A 21,010-nucleotide genomic window follows, 5' to 3' on the forward strand; every position below is an offset into this window, starting at 1 on the left:
TGACCGGCTGTGGGAACTGAAGGTAACAGACAGGAATTCCAGATGACACTCAGATTTCTAACTTAGAAATGAGTGTTCCTTTCAGCAGCATACGTACTGACTTAACAATCAGTGTTCCCAAATGGCTCAATCCCCCTAGCAGCTCAAAGGGGAGGCAGAAGTTGACAGGATCCAGATCACAGCTGGAAGGGGCAGACTTGGACAGGGAGTGAGCTGCCTCTTTTTCTTTCTTGAGTCTAACAGAAGTAAGCCCAAAGGAAAATTAAAGGGGCTTCCTTCCACATAGTGACCTCAGGTCCATCCGAAGCCCCTCAATGTATGAAAAGACTACAACTCAGGGCAATGAACAGAGCTACTGAAGACCACACAATACGGTAGAAACATAGTCCGAGCAATACAAAAAGTCTCCCCAGTTTCCCCTCCCATGGTATTAAATGTTTCCTTTTATAAATCAAGACAATACTAAACTCTTTAGTTTCCTGAGCATGGAAATAGAGGAGAAGACATAACATGTTTGTAAATCAAGACAAAATGTATACAGTTATGCCTTCCACCGTTCTGAAGGTCCAGCTCTTGGCAATTCATTTTGTAACCTGGTACATTGGAACATTTCTTTTCTTTATTCTAAGGAAAACAGTTGGAAAGATTAACAGATAACAATCATACTAACCCAGAGGCCCTGGTTTTTGTAATGTGACAAATAAAGGTTTTTTTGAATGAATTAATTGCAGGTGAGGGCAGACCTCAGCATTAAGTTTTCAAAAAAACAAACTTAGTTTTCCATATCCTGTAAGGGCCTATTTAGCCAGAGCAATTCCATCCAGTTAAACAGTGATTTTGTTGTTTATGCAATAAAACTTAAACTGACCCTGCCCCCCCATCAGGGAACTTACTTAAAAGCAAGTCCCGAGGGGTGCCTGGGAGGCTCAGTGGGTTGAAGCCTCTGCCTTCAGCTCAGGTCTTGATCCCAGGGTCCTGGAATCGAGCCCCATATCGGGCTCTCTGCTCAGCGAGGAGCCCACTTCCTCCTCTCTCTCTGCCTGCCTCTCTGCCTACTTGTGATCTCTGTCAAATAAATAAATAAAATCTTTAAAAAAATAAAATAAAATAAAAGCAAGTCCGGGAAACCAGTCCCAGGTAACAAAGCCCAAATACAAGGGCAGGGCAGGCCAGGCCAGGTGGAGACATCCAATCAGTGGGTCGCACATACTGTCTCCCTAGCTACCAAGGAGTGTGGGCCCCACCTTTTGGATGCCTTTTGGGCTCCAATTCTGACCAAGGTAATAGGCTAGTTCAAATATCTACTAGGGTAAACTGTAATTCAATTGGCCACCCATGTGTGACCTAGCATGACTGTGCAGCTTTCTCTGTGTGTTACAATCTCATTGACCACTTGTGCATGGCCAGGCCCAACCACATGGCCCTTGCCCTTTAAAAGTTAGTTGATAAGGCAGGGAGGGGTCGCCTTTTTGTTAGAGACAGCCCTGACCGGTCAGTTTGATTCTCAATGCTTGGCACGAAATAAAGCTTTGCTTGACCTTCGCTTTGTATCAGTCCTTTGATCACAGGCCCATTATTGGGGCACCTACCAATCCTAATTGAAAAAGAGGCAAGAAAAGCTGTCGCTGATTCATCAGAATACATTTCTGCTGTCTGTATACTGAATCTCCTAAAAATAAGGGATTCAGATTTACTAACTTGTTTTTATGCATCCAAAAATCAATACTGGGGATGCAATAGATTGAATTCAGGGCTTCTAAATATAATTTGGGAGTTGTTGGTGATACAGCAGATACTGATCAGAACAACTTCATGTTTCTTCCCAGTATTTCTTTCTTTGCTAACTGCTTAAATTGTCCAAGTTCTAATGCATGACCAGTCCTTCCCTCCAGCCCAGTCACCAAAGGATCACCCAAGTGATTCCCAGTTTGTTTTAGGCTGACTGCAACATCCTGATGGAACATGAAGCTTTTGTTTAATCCAAACACCCCATGAAGAAGGGAAGGCAGACTGCTTCAACATTCAATTTTAACTTCCATATATCATACACTAATGAAATAATCAAGACTATCTGTCAAAGTGTCTGACATATAAAAGACAATAAGCGGTTTTTACTATCTCAGTGAAGAGGTCATGGCAGTAATAGAAATCATGGTTAATTTTTAGACCTTTCAAATTACCTAAGTAATATTCGGAAGGAAGGCAATTTTTATGCATCTCAGATGGTGCTGGAGACAAAGGAGGTAAACTGAACCACAGCAAGAACCCATGGGAATTTTTAATGGAGTGAAGGAATCCACATGCTGCCTTTCTAATTTGTGCCTTGATGCATGATATGGGCATCTTCTGAAACGCTGTTTTAGCCCAGAGACCAACCCTGACCCCTCCACTCAGTCAGGTCCCCTTGTCATCTGCTGCTTTTCATCTAGCACATGCCCTATAATTATGCTAATCTCTCTGTACTGTAATTATTTCTTTTTTTGCCAGTCTTTCCTATCTGGCCTAAAACGCCATAAAGTCAGATTGTCTGTACTATTCATCATTGTATGCCCAGAGCCTGGCAAGCGCCTCACACATTGTAGGTGCCTAGTAAGTATTTCTTGAATGAATGAATTGGTGAAAGATGGAATGAAATGGTTTTCCAAATCAAACTCTTTTTTCTGAAGAGAATTGACCATTACCGGACATATGCTATTAAAAATAATAAATAGTCATATATTGTAAAGGACTTCAATTTGGGGTGGGGAAGAATGCTAAATACTATGTTCATTTGAATAGCTATTAGTGCCCCTTTCCCTTTTACTAGAATCCCTGTGGCCAGAACTTTCCTGTAGTTTTAGTTGACTACAGCGCCATCTACTGCTAAGAGGGAGGAATAGTCACCTTCCACTTGACAGACTGCAGGTGGTACCTGAGACAAGACCCTAGGACATTCAGGTGTCACCCTATTATCCTGCATAATGAGTCTTAGAGACCATTATCTCCACTTAACAAATAGGAAATGTGAGTGTTATTCATTAACATACCCCACAGCAAGTGAGCACAGAGCCCTGAGTGTTATTCAGTAACATATCCCACGGCAAGTGAGCAGAGCCGTCAATACCGACTCCTGGCTACAGTGCCTCTCATTAGAACCTTGCTGAATGAGGAGGGGAAATGGCTTTCACAGAAATGCCTTGCCAGCGGCGCCCGGGTGGCTCAGTTGTTAAGCGTCCAGCTCTTGATTTCAGTTCAAGTCATGATCTCAGGGTTGTGAGATCGAGCCCTGCATCAAGATGGACATGGAGTCTGCTTAAGATTCTTTGTCCCTCCTCCCTCTCAAAAAATGAAAGGAAGGAAGGGAGAAATGCCTCGCTAGAGGAAATGTATTGCTAGTGTAAGCTCCTCTTTATCTGAATACCCCCTCCAAGTCTACATTTGGCTTTCAGAAGTTGCCACCTTTTTGGGAATCTGGCCCATAAAAATACAGCAACTCCAAAGTAAGTGAGTGGTGAGGGGGGAAAAAATCAGGAAATGTAGAAGAGTATAAGAAAACATGCTTATGCTGTTTTGCAAAAATAAAGTAACCCTGTTATTTTCCAAGTGCCCTTTGTTCAATTAAGAAGTCACTGTGTTGGGCCTCTGGGTGGCTCAGTGGGTTAAAGTGCCTGCCTTTGGCTGGGGTCATGATCCCAGAGTCCTGGGATAGAGCCCCACACTAGGCTCTCTTCTCGGCAGGGAGCCTGCTTCCTCCTCTCTCTCTGCCTGTCTCTCTGCCTACTTGTAATCTCTGTCTGTCAAATAAATAAATAAAATCTTTTAAAAATTAAAAAAAAAAAAGTCACTGTGTTAGCTTCGCCACTAAAGCCAATCTGCCACAAAGAGTGTAAAAAAAAATACTAGAGGCAAATGTTGCCTGTGATTTTATAGCCAAACATATCCCAAGTCATAGACTCAAATGCTTACAGAATCCTAGATTTTACAGAGGACTAGTTTTATGGCCTGAAGTAAAGTAAAAAAATCAAACCACCCACCCTGAGCTGCCGTCCCCTCATCAGGTCTTTCAGTCAACTGACGCCCACTCTGGTGTGTGCGCAGACATGCTCAGTGCCTTTGAGGTCTAAAGAAATAACTTAGCAAGCAACCCACTGTTGCCTCCTCTTCACCTCCTCGCTTGATCTCAGAAAGGATGGATTTATTTACTTCTTCAGGAAAAAAAAAAATTAAAGCTACAGATTCTACCCTTGACAGAATTTTTTTTCAACTTGTGCATAGAAGATAGATGATGACAAGTTCAATGCAATTTTCTGTATAAGCAGATTGAAGAGAAAGGATATTGGAGATAGAGAAAACAACCTGGCCTTCTCAGACCTAGCTTCTCTGCCAACACATTATGAACGCTCCTGAGCCCCTGTTTTCCCAGCAGTAAAATGGGGATATTAATAGCTCCCCGTTTATCTCACTGTTTGGACAAACAAAGTAATATGTGTTAAAATATTTGGTAAGCTCTAGAAGGATCATGCAAATTTACGGAAGTATCACTTAAACCTCCAAACAGAATCTTTGAGGAGATTCTATTATATTCGCATATCTCTTGTTAAACCAAGAAGTCCAATACTTAGTAGCCTAATTCAACCAGCAGCCATTGAAATGCAGAGTTCATGCTTACAGAGAACTCTTGACTTCACCTTAATTCAAACTTTTGCTTAAGAATGAAATAACTTGGGATCCCTGGGTGGCAGAGTTAGTTAAGAATCCGGCTCTTGATTTCGGCTCAGGTCATGGTCTCAGCTAAGGTCATGATCTCAGGGTCATGAGACTGAGCCCTGTGCCAGGATCCATGCTCAGAGCAGAGTCTGCTTAAGACTCTCTTTCTGCCCTGGGGCTAATAATACATTATATGTTAATAAAAAATTTTAAAAATTTTTTTAAAAGACTCTCTTTCTGCCCTACCCCCTGCCTGCCCCTCCCCCAACTCTTCTCTCAATCTCCATTAAATAAGTAAATGAATCTTTAAAGAAAAAAAAAAAAGAATGAAATAACTTTTGGCATGCCTGGGTGACTCAGTCAGTTGTGTCCAACTCTTGATTTTGGCTCACGTCATGATCTCAGGGTCACAAGTTCAAGCCCCGAGTGGGGCTTAACGCTCAGTGGGGAATTACATGTCTCCTTCTCCTTCTCCCTCTCCCTCTGCCCCACACCCTGCTCACACTAGCTCTCTCTCTCTAAAATAAATAAATCTTATTTTTTAAAAATGAATTAAATAACTTTTGCTTACGATAACTCATGGGGACGACCTCCTGCAGGAGGGAAAGCCAGTTCTCCAGATTGCAGGTCATGCTCATGCCAGGCACCATCCTGGGTCCCGGGTGAGGCAGGTCTCCTACCCAGTATGGGGAATCTCCTTCCTGGAATACTGTCATGTACCTCATTCTGCATACCTCAGGTAAAAAGATTCCCGCCTAAAGGCAGGCTGCTGAGGGAAAACATGGAAAATGAAACCTATACAAAAAGATCAATGAGTCACAGGTTATTCTGCCTAGAGAAAAGAAAATTATGGAAGAATGCCAGAGCAGCATGGTGGTCAAAGTCCTTTATTTCCACTGAAGACCAAACATGCGGAGATGACGGTGATATCCTGGTAAACGCTTATTGCCTAGTGACTCTCATGGAACACTTTCATTGGTTTTTGCCAAATTTTTCTGCTTATAACTAGCCTATGGTTGCAACTCATCTTTGGCTGGACACATGGATTTGCATCCCCTTCTACTAATTCTTTTCACTTTCCCCAATAAATTTACTGCTGTTAAATCTGACGAGTGATCTGTTCAACTGTTACTCACCCTGATACAAATTACATTCATCAAACTGAAGCTGTTCTCAGTTCTGGCACTAGATCCATCATGTTTTTTAAAGTTTAGTCTGCATTATTAACATTTTCTCCATCACTTAAAACAGTAGGGACGCCTGGGTGGCTCAGTTGGTTGGACGACTGCCTTCGGCTCAGGTCATGATCCTGGATTCCTGGGATCGAGTCCCGCATCAGGCTCCCAGCTCCATGGGGAGTCTGCTTCTCTCTCTGACCTTCTCCTCGCTCATGCTCTCTCTCACTGTCTCTCTCTCAAATAAATAAATAAAATATTAAAAAAAAAAAAACAGTAAATCAAATCCTGATTTGTAACACTTACCTATTTCTGTGGTATAAATAGTCTCCCCATAGCCAATTTCAAACTACCAACAGAACATCACTGAATGTGGGGTGATGTTGAATATTACATAATGGCACACCACTGAGGTTAGTTACATCTGCATGGTGGAAATATTATATAATGGTGTGCCATTATGTTATTTTTATATATATATAAAAATTTTATTTATATATATGTATATATACATATATATACAAACATATATAACATATATACACACACATATATAACATATATACATACATATACATACATGTTATATATGTATATATAACATAATTTTATTTATTATATATATTTTATATATATATATATAATATTTCCACCATACAGATGTAACTAACCTCAAGAACACAGACAGAAGTAAAAGGTAGTAAAATAATTAGAAAGTGGAGTTCTGAGTGTACTTAACTATGGTTTTACTACAATTATTTAAGTTTATATAATCTGATTTTTAATAACGGCTGGACTTAACAATTGGCTTACAAAATTCCTGAAACTTTAACCATCGGCTCTTGTAATTCAGCATGAGCTAGCTCCAGCATGGTACTGGAAAGGGCTCACATAACTGTGAGGGAAATTTGGATTTGTGTATTAAGAGCAGCATTTTCTCAACCAAACAGATGTAGGTTTCATTCTTGGCTCTGCCACATACTGGATGGATATACAGCATTGATCTTCAATTTCTTCAAATGGAAAATGGGAAAAAAAAAATATGTTACTATCTATCTCTTAGGGTTATTGTGAGGATTAAATCAGGTTTTCTATGTTACCATCATAGCCAATACGTGGTACATATAAAACACGCAAGAAGAAGTATACGCTATCATTTTGTTGTTGAAAAGTTCCCTCATCATTAAGCAGTCTAATGAGTTTCCAGGTCTCAAAGTTCATGTAAATGGAAGAGATGCCCTTATGCAAGGAAAGCACTAGGGAATGAAGTCAGGGATGAATAACCCCTTAGATCTTCTAGTCATCATCCATCCTTTCTTTTCCTAAGAATCACTGTTATCCAGAGTTATTTAAAGGAATGGGGGGGGGGGCAGGGAGGAGGAAGGAAAGAAAGAAAAGTAAAGAAGAGAAAAGAACAAAGGAAAGAAAGAAAGAAATCCAACATTTCCACCCTTGATAAGATGCTCAGTAACAGAAATGGACTGGGTGTCTTTTATTTCAACCTGAAATTCCAATTTGCACCACTATTTTCAGAACCGAGAGAAAGAACCCCCACAAACTGACAGCCTTCAGTGACTCCCCAACCCCAGCAGAGATTGACACATGAAGACTGGCAAGGAAGGGCACTATGAAGTTAAAGCACTACTTTCTTCTTCCCAAATGTCAGGCTTCAGTAAACGATCCCTCCTCTTTGAAGGCAACTCACACAGTTAATGCCGTATGAGATCGCTGTCAACTCTAACACTCAAGATTTTTTGTTCCCACTTGAAATAACTCTTATTAAATGAGATCTCCTCTAGTCAGAGCTTGAGTGGTCAACTATTTGAATCTCAGTTTGGGACTTCGCATTTGTCTCCCTTAACTTTCATCTTGGTAGATTTGCCAGTCTCCTGAGTTATATTTGTTAGTCTTGACCCTTGTCATCCAATGTATCCCTTCTAGCATTTTATCATGCCTTCTGTAGTTTCATCCAAGATATTATTAAAAGGTCTGAATGGGCCAAGTTCTAACAATGAGGCTCATGGCTAACCCAGCTGACTTCACTCTTAAATGCAGAGTATATTTCTTCATTTTGTCTCTAGGGATACCTGTGAGCTACGTGATGTTTGCTCAAGTTTAGGTACACTGTGTCTGTATTATTGTCTATTAGTCCCATGAACCAAACATTTGAGGCTAGTTTGGTGTTACTAATTCAGAGTGAACTGACCCAGGCTTCTAGTGAACACTCCTTTCCAAGGATACAGGAGACATCTACTTATCTTTAGACAATTTTTTGGGTTTAATATCCCAAGCTTTCCTATGTGTACTCTCTAGAGCCAACCATTCTCTGTTGATGTAAATTAAGATTTTGTTTGACTCTCTCTAGCCTCTAAGTGCCTCTCCCCGTTACTCTTCTTCCACAAATATTAAGGCTAGCAGTTAAGAAGCTGCAACAATACATTTAGATACTATCCTGGGATATCATTTATCTACAATATTTACAATTCATTTAAAATAGTTGATGTCTTACAATCCCTTCACCTTTTTAGGGTTTAAATATTTGCTCTTCCTCATTGTGTGAAGACCATGTTCCCTGGTAAAAAGATAAAACAAAATAGCATTGCAAGATTCTGCTTCATCTTTGCCATTTGCTAACATTACATTAATCTGCTCCTAAAAATGAGTTTAAGAAAAAGAAAATAAGTCCTCAACGAATGGTTTTGGGATAACTGGATATCTACATATAAAAGAATGTATTTGGACTACCTCACATCATACAAAAATCTTAACTTAAAGGGAATTTTTTGAGTGAAAACTATAATAGGAGCAAATCACCATGACCTTCATAATGATTTTGTAGATGCAAAATCACAAGCACAAATGAAAAGAAAAAAATGATAAATTGGACTTCCTCAAAATTAACAACTTCAGTGGTTCAAATGACACCATCAAGAAAGTAAAAAGGCAGGGCACTTGGGTGGCTCAGTCGGTTAAGTGTCTGACTTGGCTCAGATCATGGTCTCAGGGCTCTGGGATTGAACCCTGCATTGAACAACCCCACCCCCAGAACTCCTCCCCTACCGAGACCCCTAGGAGCCTCTTGTAGGGCCCCTGTCAGGCCCATGTCAGGCCCAGAGCCCTGTGTGTGGGTCCCATGCTCAGCAGGAAGTGTGCCTCCCTGTCCCTCTCTCTGCCCCTCACTAAAGCTCGTGTGTGTTCTCTCTCCCACTCGCTCTTTTAAATAAATAAATAAAATCTTTTTTAAAAAGGTAAAAAGACAACCCACAGAATGAGAGAACATATTTCTAAGTCACATAGCTCATATGGGTCTAGAATAAGTCTATGATATGGGTCTATGATAGAGGCCTAGATATGGGTTTATGAGTCCAGAATATACAGAGAACTTAAACTCAATACTGAAAAGATAACCCAATTTAAAAATGGGCAGAGAATTTGAAAAGACATTTCTCCGAAGAAGATATACAAATGACCAATAAGCACATGAAAAAAGTGTTCACCATCATTAGTCATTGGAGAAGGGCAAATCAAAGCCACAACTTGAACAGTTTCTTTTTGAAGTGATAAAAACATTCTAAAATCAACCATGGTGATAGTTGTACATATCTGGAATTTACTAAAAAAAATTTCAGTTGTACACTTTAAATGAGTTAATTGTACAGAATATAAATTATAGCGCTATAAAGCTATTCAAAATAAAATCCACAATGATGTCACTTCACACCAATAACAAGTATTGGTAAAGATGTGGAGAAATTGGAACTCTATACATTGCTGGCTAGAATACAAAATGGTGCGACCGTTTCAGAGAAAAGTTCAGCGGTTCCTCAACATGTTAAACACAGAGCTACCTCATGACCCAACAATTTCACTCTGAGGAATCTACATAAGAGAAGTGAAAAAAATATGTCCACAGAAAAGCTTGTACATGAATGTTCTTGGCAGCAGTATTTATCATTGCTAAAAAGTAGATATAACATAAATGCTCCTCAATATGAGAATGGGCAAACAAAATATGGTATATCAGTACAATAGATTATCATTTAACAAGAAAAGGGAAAGATGTAGTAATATAAGCTATAACATGGATGAGCCCCCAAAATGTTATTATGCCAAATGAAAGTAGCCAGAAAGAAGCCAAATTAAAGAAGTCACAAATGACCACATATCATAAGATATGTCCAGAATAAGCAAATCTATAGACAGAAAGTAGATCACTGGTTGTCTAGGGTTGGGGGACAGCAGGGGTTGGGGGCAGGAGGGAGAGTGACTACTATTAGGTTCAAGGTGATTTTGGGGTAATGATAAGGTTCTAAAATTAGATTATGGTGATACTTGCACAGTTCTAAATATATTCAAGCACACTGAATTGTACACTTTAAACAAGTGAATTTTATGATATTTAAATTTTATTTCAATAAAGTTGTTTCAAAAAAAAAGAGAGAGAGAAAGAGAACAAACTTTTGGAAAATGGAGGAGGGATAAAACTGGGTGGGTACCAGAGCTGGAAGCAAGAAGGGCTTAGAAAGGAAGAGAGTTAACAAATAGGACCCTGGAAGTTTGAAAGGTGGTCCTATAGAAGCTGACCAAGAAGGGAATAAGGAGCAGACCTGGCCAGGGGTTGCGGGGTGGGGGGGGGGGACTTGAAAGAGCATCACCTGAGCACCCAGGACTCATGTGAGAGTGTCTACTGACCACTTGTAGACCATCTGCCTTGCTGAAGCCAGGTTTGAGCCGCTGGTTCCTTCTGTAGGCACCACCTACACAGTTTGGTTTTGTGTGCACCAAGGCCTGCTGCTGGCCAGGCAGAGAGTGAGCAGTCCCATCTGGCCATGCTGTTATCTTGTTCTGTACCTTTGGAATACTCCAGTGGGCCCTCCACATCACAGCCAATGCCCTAGACCATTCAAAAGCCCAGTGAGGGGGCCATGGACTTGGTGGTGTTATGTATTCGGTGGACAGACAGGACAGGGAAGGCCCAAGAAAATAAGCTAAGGGCCCCTGAGCTAAACCACATTTAGTTCTTAATGACACACCAGTTACAAAAGGTTTGGTAAGAGAAGATTTTTTAAAGAGTAAGAACTGAAACATACAACATCCCAAAGTGAAAAGAATGAGGTCAAGAGTGAGAGTCGACGCGTTGGCCTCCAAGAATACTCTGTATGGCTAAATATTATCCTCCTAACTTACAAATTAGGAAACTGGGGCTCAGAGAGGTTCACTAATGTTCTCAAGTTGCCAGAGCTAGCAAGGGATATTATCTACATATTTCTGACTCTACTGTTCTCACACACACACTGTCATCTTCTTCTTCTAAAATCCAAATTCCTCCTGAAACCACATTGGTTTTTTAAATTCTACCTTTTGCTTCCTCATCAGGTTCATTTTCAGTTGTACAATAGAATAGAAATTTCTAGAAACTACTACCAATCACGAGGTATGTACTTATTTGGAGTTAATGGGTAGGGATAAACTTCTCCCTCCGCTCTCTTTTTGCTTTGCTGGAGTCCTGAAGTGTGGCTAAGTAAACCCAGCTCTGTCTCCTACTCAGAAATGAAATGGCCATGGCCTCTCACATTTTGGCTACCAGTGCTGACTTGATAATATTCACAGTTCCTCTTGTTTCCTTTGTCTTCAGAAATCAAAACTCTCATCAGGGCAAGGCAAAAGCTTAGGAGCTGCTCTGCTCCATTGTTGTTGCTTCTCCCTGTCACGTGACCCCTGGGAACTACACGGGACTCTGCACTGGCTGAGTGACCTGAATTTGAAAGAACTGCTCATAATCCCTCACATGCCAAGACCTAGGAGTCATCACTCCTTTCTACTTTTACTTTCACCTAATCCGTTTCACTTGACTTCAGTCTAAGATACTGTCCTGCCACTGTTATAGCTACCTTCCCACACAAACATCCTTCAAAGCACATCTGCTTCACTGGAAAAAAGACTCCCCTTCTGGAATAGTCCCTGCAGGCTGCCTCTCCAACGCCACTTAGTCCTTCCATCTTGACAGAACCCTTGTTCTGCCCATAGAGGCCCTTCCTTGGTGCAGGGAATGGCTCCTGACAGGTCTCCTATGCCAGTAGTTGGCAAACATTTTCTGTAAAGGGCCAGATAGTAAATATTTTGTATTTTGCAGGCTATAAAAGTCTCTGTTGCAACCACTCAACTCTGACGTTCTATGGTGAAAGCAAACACTCTTTTTTAAAGAGTGAGAAATGATAGATACAACATCCCAAAGTGAAAAGAATGAGGTCAAGAGTGAGAGTCAACGCATTGTCCTCCAAGAATACTCTGTGTAAACAAATAGCATGGCTGTGTTCCAATAAAACTTTATTTACAGAAACAAATATCAGGCTGGATTTGGCCCAAAGGCTGTATTCTGTTGACCTCAGGCCTAATTCAATGGGACCAAAACTGTTCCATTTGTTTTGCTAGTGATTGGTTTAGACACGGCATATGACATGACTGTGGCCAATATGGCACTGGGGGAGAAAAAAAAAAAAAAAGACCTGTGAGCAGCTCCTGTGGATCTTTCTTCCTCAAAAAGATTGTAAGAAGGAACTGTCTCTTTTCTGCAGGATATCATCACATTGAGATGTGATCCCTGGAAACAACATGGCTATTTTGAGACCATGGAAATTTGGGAGCCATTCTGATCAGAAGCATACCCTGAAGTTTTCTTAATTGTAAATGGAGAATAATAATAACTACCTATGAAACTCAAACAATGTAAAGTAAATCAAGTGCTTAGCAATATAGATAGAGAGCAAGCATCCATTTAATGAGAGCTACTACTGTTAATTTTATTCTACATTTACATGCCCATAAAAATGCTATGTAAGGGGCACTTGAGTGGCTCAGCCATTAGGCATCTACCTTTGGCTCAGGTCATAATCTCAGGGTCCTGGTATCAAGTCCTGCAACGAGCCCCTACTCAGCAGGGAGCCTGCTTCTCCCTCTCCCCACTGCCCATGCTCTCTCTCTCTCTCTCTCGTTAAAAAAAAAAAAAAAAAAGAATGCTATGTAAAAGGTAGGTGCTCATTAAAAACTTTGAAGATGTACTTGGATATTTTTCTCGCAAGAGCAGGCTGGACTTACTTTACTCCAATCTGCTCTGACCAGGACTCTACTGTGATAAACAGCACATTCACAGGGCTTTTTTTTTTTTTTTTTTTTAAGGATTCAGCATGAAATCCTTACCTGAATGGAGCTGGGGGTTGACTTCCTTGGCATTACAATCTAACCAGCAACGAGGAAGTCCTAAAATTCCATACTTCCAATAAGCAGAACTAATAACCATGGAAATGATCTGAGCAGCTGGGTTCATGGTAAGACTTGTCAGTAAAATTAGACATACTAGTCAAGAATGGCATAGTTCATCCACATCACTCCTCTACAGCAGGTAACACATGAGGCCATTTTCACTTTTGAAGACAAGGCAGAGAGAGATGAAATGCCCTTGTCACCATCATTGAGAGTAAATAAAACAACACATGAAATTATATTAAAACTTTAAAATAGGGCCAAAATTAGTGAGTCTAAGGATCCAACAAATTCTGGGAGGACCAATCAACTGCAGCTTTAATGAAGCAGATACCACGAATTTCTAACTCCTTTTTAAAGGTTTTTTTTTTTTTTAATATTTTATTTATTTATTTGACAGAGAGACCTCAAGCAGGCAGAGAGGCAGGCAGAGAAAGAGGAAGAGAAGCAGGCCTCCCGCCGAGCAGAGAGCCTGATGTAGGGCTCGATCCCAGGACCCTGGGTACATGACCTGAGCTGAAGGCAGGGGCTTTAACCCACTGAGCCATCCAGGTGCCCCTAACTCCTTTTTAAAAAGACCTTCTGGACCCCAAGTGAGGTTTCCTCAACTTCAGCAATAAAAAGTTATGTCCACTGGCTCTTGCCACTCACCGTGTGGGCCACAGACCAGCAGCATCGACAGCTCCTGGGGGCTTCACACAATGCCACATCTTGCGTCCCACCCCAGACCTAACTGAATCAGACCCCGCATTTTATCAGGATCCCCAGATAATTTGTAAGCATGTTAATGTTCACTGCACCTGCTTTTTCCTAAGGATTATGCTCAGCTACATAAGAATATTAAGACATTCACACAGAGAAGTTGGATATGAACTTCCTATATGAGGAAACTAAGTAGGAGAGAACACTCTCAAATTTCAAGTTCATATCCTAATGCTACTGCCATTTATGTTAAATGTTCTGAAGATAGTCATGTTGTGATTTTTTTTTCTTTCCTGACAGCATTCTGTAATTATCATACATGTTCCCAAAATTAAAATATATAATGAACCCGAGGAAAAAAAAAAAACCTTACACACAAAAATGTAGAGTAAGAGGGGCACCTGGATGGCTCAGTGGGTTAAAGCCTCTGCCTTCGGCTTGGGTCATGATCCGAGGGTCCTGGGATCGAGCCCTGCATCAGGCTTTCTCCTCTCTCTGTCTGCCTCTCTGCCTACTTGTGATCTCTGTCTGTCAAGTAAATAAATAAAATCTTTGGGAAAAAAAAATGTAGAGTAAGAAACAGAAACCTTACCTATAGCTTGAAGAAACGATGCCTGACAAGTGAAAAACTGACCAATTATTTATGCTGTCTCTAAGGCAGGCAATCACTTCACACTACAGCAGCTAAATTAAACAGTTAATTGAGTTCTGTGCAGACAACCACTATTGGGAAAGAAAGAACAAATCAGCAAAGGCTGCTAGAAATCCTTGTCAGGTTTTTAAACAGTTCAGCTCTCAAAAATGTCTAGGTTTTAAAAGGTATGGTTGGTAATGGACTCACTTTTCTCAAATATAGTCTGATTAGGAACTCCCATATATAAAAGCTCCCTATGGAGGGAGGCAGGAAAAGAATGGAACCCACAGGCCTTTTTTTAGCAGACCCCTTGCCCTCTGCTGCCTGTTGAAACAACTTAACCCTGAAGGTTTCATATAAATAACTTTTGCTTCACTTTGCACATGTACATTTAGTCATGTAATGCTACAAATATCCTATGCACTGAGTTATTATGCCCTTTTTAGAATTAGGAAAACCAAGGCTCAGAAAAGTTAAAAACTCGTTTAGGGTCAGTGGTGGTAAAGTGAAGGCTTGAATCCACAATTTCCTAACTCCAAATTTTAGGCTCTCAACTGCCAACCTACATGCTGTTTCTAATGTTTCCCATGGTTCTTGTTGGTTGAAATTAGTCTTCCACCCTTTAGCACCTTCAGAGCATTTTTTTGGGGGGGGGGGGCGTCCACAACATATGTCATATCCTGCATCACAATCTTGACTTTTCTTCCCCATGACTCACACTCTCCTGGAGAACAGACACTATGTTCAGCTCATCACTAATGACTGAGCAATAATTTTAAAACAACCAACAGTTTTCTGGGGTTAGCCTAAGGGACTTGCCCCTAGAAACTGACTCCTGAAAATGCAAAGTGCCCACCAAGCTGCTTTTGCTTCAGCTAAGGCACATTCACTACTACTGTGACCACCTGGCCCATGGGGCACGTGACTAGTTCTCACCAACAGAATCTGAGTGGAAGAAAATAAATCCGTTCCAAGCCAAAGTGTTCCCAGGTTGTATCTCTTTCCTACCTTCTGGCTGCCTGCAGCATCCAGTAAGGCTGCCTAGGTCCAGAAAGATGTGGAGACACCTGACGGAAGTGTAACTGAATGAGTGACTGGGAATGGTGAAAGGGCAAGTAAGAAATACATTGTGTTTAACCCACTGAGCTGGTAGCTATTTGTTACAGCAGCTGGCCTTCCCTAGCAGATACATTCCCACTTACCCAAAGTCCACCATTAAGTTCTCTCAGTTAACAAGTATTCTTTCATGGTAGACAGGTTTCCAAACACATTAGGGTTATAAGGTAGTCTTAGATGAAGGTGTTAGAAAAAAATACAAACTTTAGAATAAGGAAGAGACTATTGAATATCCTTGCAATTGGTGTGATGAAGCCTCCAAAAGTTTTGTGACTCCATTAGGGTCTGCACTGCCTTTGGACTATTTTAGACTCTTTAAGTTAATAACTCATAACAATACAAATAATTCTTCTTTAGAACTGCCTCCCCCCCAAAAAAGGGAAAATGTCACCCTGCATCCATTTCTAAATTCATTTTAATGGTCCTTGAGTCCATGTAAATTTATGATTCTTTGATCTCTGCTTTGAACTGGTTGTAGCATCTGCCTGGTTCCTTTATTAATTAATGAGGTTTTCAAAATCTGTGACATATTTTCATTTTATAGCTGAATGAGAAGCATGATTAATTCCAATTTTAAAATGTATCTTTTAACAACTATGAATTATTGATGATCCCTCAAAAAAGTCTCCAAACCAAGGTCTTCAAAAAAGAGTTACAGGGACGCCTGGGTGGCTCAGTTGGTTGGACGACTGCCTTCGGCTCAGGTCATGATCCTGGATTCCTGGGATCGAGTCCCGCATCGGGCTCCCAGCTCCATGGGGAGTCTGCTTCTCTCTCTGACCTTCTCCTCGCTCATGCTCTCTCTCACTGTCTCTCTCTCAAATAAATAAATAAAATATTAAAAAAAAAAAAAAAGAGTTACAATACAGAGAAAGGAATTAAGAGAAGACCAAGGCCCCTCTGGATGCCAGGGAGGTCCCGGGCAGGGGGAGGGGTGCCACCCAAGCTCAAAGGAAGAGTGCAAAGTGAGGATGAGGAGGATGGTGACCAGGGAGAAGGAGGAAGAAAAGGCTGCAAGATCCCTCTGAAAACAAACTTCCCAGCATCGTAGTTTTTCCCATGGTTTGCCCCAGCCCACTTTTATTAGTGGCTTAAGCCAAGGAGTTGTCTCTGTGGTTTCAGGGGCTCACGCCTGAACAGTAAAGCCTACATGGCAACAACTCTTCACCTTACCTCTCTGTGCATGGCCTCCCTGACCCATCTGCTTCCCATATGGCAGGGCTTGGAAGCCCAGGGTCTTGGTCCTACAGGATATGCGATACTTTCTCAGGCTTGTGATAAACAAACCCACGTAGTCATTCACCTGCTGCCTCTGGCTGATTTCATATCAGACCTTATGCGGTTGGAAGTCACCAACATACTTTGAGTATTTACCCCCAAGAATTCATCAAATCCATCCCGTTCCAAACAGTTGCTGTCCTCTTTCAAAAGGAGCAGTTAAAAATCAAATCCCATTATTTCAGAAATATTTCAGCCCTGCAGGAAAACTTAGAGATGGAAGATGTAAATCAAAATTCCCTCAGAGGTGTGCACTCCTCCACTTTAAATTCCTTCCCTGGGTCTTGAAAATCTGTATGTTTCTGAAGTTTATTTTAAAGATGCTCCACATGAATTGAAACTGTTGACCATATATCTATATTTTGTGCCAGGTTCTGTGAAAGAATCCTTTTGTCCAACAGAAAAGCAGAACAGTTCTGAGTTGGAAAAGCAGAACCCTGTGGTTATTAATTCTCAAATGCTGAAATGAAAAGAACAAGTTCACGGGCTGACTTCAGCCACCCCTGATCACTAAGCTTGGCTTTGAGGCTTTCACGTCCTTCTTTTATGGTCTCGGCTGGAGACAGGCAAAAACTACCGAACTGCTCTATTTTCTGAAATGCAAAAGTCAAGTGCATTCCTTGGTGATCAAATAATGTCTGAGACTTCAAATATTCTAGATTCTTAATACAGCACACCAATAACATTTGATTAAGTAATTCACCTTAATTTAACATCATCTAACTTCAAATCAAGAGATAAGGACACTGTTTCCACTACTTTCTCAATTTTGTTTTAACATCATTGGAAGATTTTAACACCATCTTTGTTTACTTCCCTCTATATTTTTCAAAGAGGGAGATTTATACTTAATTTCTTCTTGAAAATTTTCCCAGTTCCTCAATATTTCTTCTTATTTAATTCTCAGGAGAGCCTACTAGATTATTTCACCGTAATTTCCCAACTGAGCTTACAAGTGCATTCTGATTATGAAGGAATTAGCTCACAGCATTCTTCTCAGATGTAATGTGCCTTATTAATGTTTTTATTAACTGTAGCTGATGAAGAGATTATTTTCTGGCTTAGTTCCAAGACTCCTTCTCTAGCTCTCCAAAGGAAAAGTGACTGCTGAATTTTCACCTAAGAAATCCATTCCTAATGAAAGAAATGTGTTTTTCCTCCTAATTCTAATTCAATGGAATTTAATTATGAAATACAGATAAGGGCTTCAGCTTCTGTAAAGGATTAAGTCTATTATCTTATACAGATCACTGTGTAAATAAAGATGAATAATTTGGAGTCAAGATATTTGACTGTAGGTTTCCAGAAGGATCTCTGTAATCAACCATCCAAATTTATTTTTAGTGAAACTTTGACACAGGAACCCAGTATCTAGGAACTCCTACAGGGCATTAAAGACATGAAAAGAGACTTTTTTTTTTTTTTTCAAAGCAAGACCCTAAAACTTTTAAAATACTGTTGTTATTATTATTATAATCTTCCTGCACCCAGAAGTGAGATAGAAAAAGACAACTGGATTCTCTGCCTGGGGGAAGCTCTGATTCAGTAGCAAGGAGAACCAGGTTCAATAAATTTCTCACTTCCACCTAGCTGATACTATGGCTGTTTATATTCTTTGGTAGAAGCTACAAAGGCCTTATCTCTATTATGCCTCCTAATTCACTATTTGGAAATTTTTTGAATGATAGATCACTGTGGGAATGCAATCATCTGATTCTATGTGATTCAGATGCTGAGACAACGAAGATAAATGGCCCAACATTTTCAAGGTCTGATCAGTTCCACCGTGTAGAATCACTCAAAGTTCATTCCTGGGAGGGGGGGGGAGTCTAAAATGTTAGACTACTCACCAAAGAAAGAAATGGTAGTTATGCGATGGGATGGAGGTGTTAGCTAACGTCACATTGGGAATCAATTTTGCGATATATAAGTACATCAAATCAACACACTGTGTACCTAAAACTTATACATATGTAAGTTTTATGTCAAGAATATGTCAATATGTCAATGATGCCTCAATAAAGCTGGAAAAAGAAAATAAAATGACAGATTATGTTCCAGAAAACCTGGCTTTCAAAATGCTATGTATGGTTTCTGACCCAAAGGCATGCTATAATTAGTGCATTACTAAAGGCTTTGGAGATGTAAAAACTACTTTGGGGTAAGTCGAGAGAACCAGAAAAAGTTAATTTCAGATGAAGTTCTACCTGCCATATGATCTTTAAGCTTAATAACAGTTATAGGCAGCACGGGAAGCCCTCAGTACCTGATCAGTTACCACTTCTGTCCACGAATTGAGTTAATGCTTTTTCTGTTAATTGAGCTGAATTGCATTTAAAAACCTCAGCCTGGCCCCATATTGCAACTCAGGATAGTTACATAAGGGACTACTGTTTAACTGGCAGAGCACAATAAAGCATACCCATCCCTCCTCCCAATGGTGATAGAACGTTTCAGGACCAGAAGGGTTACCGGCTGGAAGAGAACCCCCTTTTAAGCAATCCACAGTACTCAATGCTGAGTGCTAGATGTTGTGAGGCTCCCCAAAAATAAGCAAAATGAGATAGTGCGGTGAATGGAAATTGAGCTATCCTGATGATAACTGCAGGGCAACTTTCACAAAGGCGGGCTCAGTGTGAGTGAGGGGTTCCAGGAAAGGCTTTGGCAAGAGCTGCCCATGGACAGATGCAGATCTGTGGAAACGTATGCTCTGGTGACGGTGACAAAAGTCTGATGAAGGCAGAGGTCTGGACCAGAGAAGCCAGGAAAAGTAAAATGGGAAAGTAGACCCAGACAGATCGTGCAGGTCCTGGACTATTCCAGTGATATATGGAAGAGACAAAAAATGCTTCCTGCCCCTGAACTGTTAATCTCCAAGGGACCTGATCGAAATGTCTGATTCCTTATTTTAACAGTTAATCCCTTCTTCCCTTTTGCTGGGTTGCATTTCTGCTTTGCACCACTAATCCCTTGAATTTCAAAAATAGCTTTGGCTTCCTGAGGCCAGCTTGAGAGGTTGGCAGTTCTTTTAGATCATGCAGAACCTACTACTAGAGAGACACAGCTGGTGCAAAGATTTTTATTTTAACAACCAATACTGATTTCCCTTCCAGCACACAGGAATACCCCCAGAGAGGCTTTATGTCTGAGGGAGTTAGCCACTCTGAACATAGAAAGCTGTGGCTACCTCTAGGCTAGAGAGACACTCTTTACTAACTCTATTTTGTGGGTTTCCCTCACTCATTTTCTCAAAAGAAAACTTAGGAGGAGAAGGGAACTCACAGCTCACTTGGGCAAAGTGAAGGATGAGTGCATGCGTGCGTGCGTGTTAATGACCTGAGTTCTGTCGATGACTCTTGGAATTAATGAATCCCTGAAGCCTCAGTTCAACCTGAGATTGTTGGTACAAAAGTCCAACAGACAGCTCTGAAAAGTAGTTAGGTATCAGTCTTAAAAAACATTTAGCACAATCCACAAAATTTTCCATGCCATCAGTCTTTTCCTCTTCCCAAACAGCTTAATGTTTCTTGTGTTAAAGGAACACGGAAGTTTGCAGCCAATACACATAACTGCCCATCAGAAGTGTCACAGATGTCAAGAAGAAAGGAAGGAACAAGAGTACATTAAATTGTTTTGAGGCCAGCACCTGACTTTCTGCAAGCTTGGCCAGCTCCCCTTTTGACTTCTGGTTCATACGAATTTCTGTTCTGTGGTCCTCGGCAGACATTTGTGAGCACAGCTGGAGATGGTCAGCGGGAAGGAAGTCTATTCGTTTTTATGAATTTAACCTATTTATAACCTACCTCGTGCTAAAAAGAGGATTTAAGCCTTCTGAAAAAAATACCTACAATACAACAGGATAAAAATAAGTAAATGGAAAATTCAGGAAATAAGTGCCTTTCAAGCCTATGGAAATCCTGAGTTTGCTGAATTCTTTACCACAGGCATATGGACAGATTTGTCTCCCCTGGAATCTCCAGCTAGTACTAACCTGAAAGTAATCCAACAGCTCAAATGGAAAGATCTACGAAATAATATCTTGGCCTTGGAAGATGTCCTCCTCTGCAGACCTCATTTCTCTTATGAGCTCATCCTCGTGAGGCAGAGAAAGGCAGGGATCACGATCTCTATTTTAAACTCTGACATCCGGGTGCCTTGA

At 40.7% G+C, this 21,010-nt stretch overlaps 1 protein-coding gene across 1 annotated transcript in view; it reads right to left on the minus strand.

Moving 5' to 3' along the window:
- ARMH4 (armadillo like helical domain containing 4) overlaps positions 1 to 21,010 on the minus strand; it is a 119,249-nt gene that overhangs the window by 50,454 nt on the left and 47,785 nt on the right. The gene's annotated exons all lie outside the window — the stretch shown is intronic.

This window comes from Mustela nigripes, chromosome 13 (assembly GCF_022355385.1).
Source record: "Mustela nigripes isolate SB6536 chromosome 13, MUSNIG.SB6536, whole genome shotgun sequence".
Taxonomy (NCBI): domain Eukaryota; kingdom Metazoa; phylum Chordata; class Mammalia; order Carnivora; family Mustelidae; genus Mustela; species Mustela nigripes.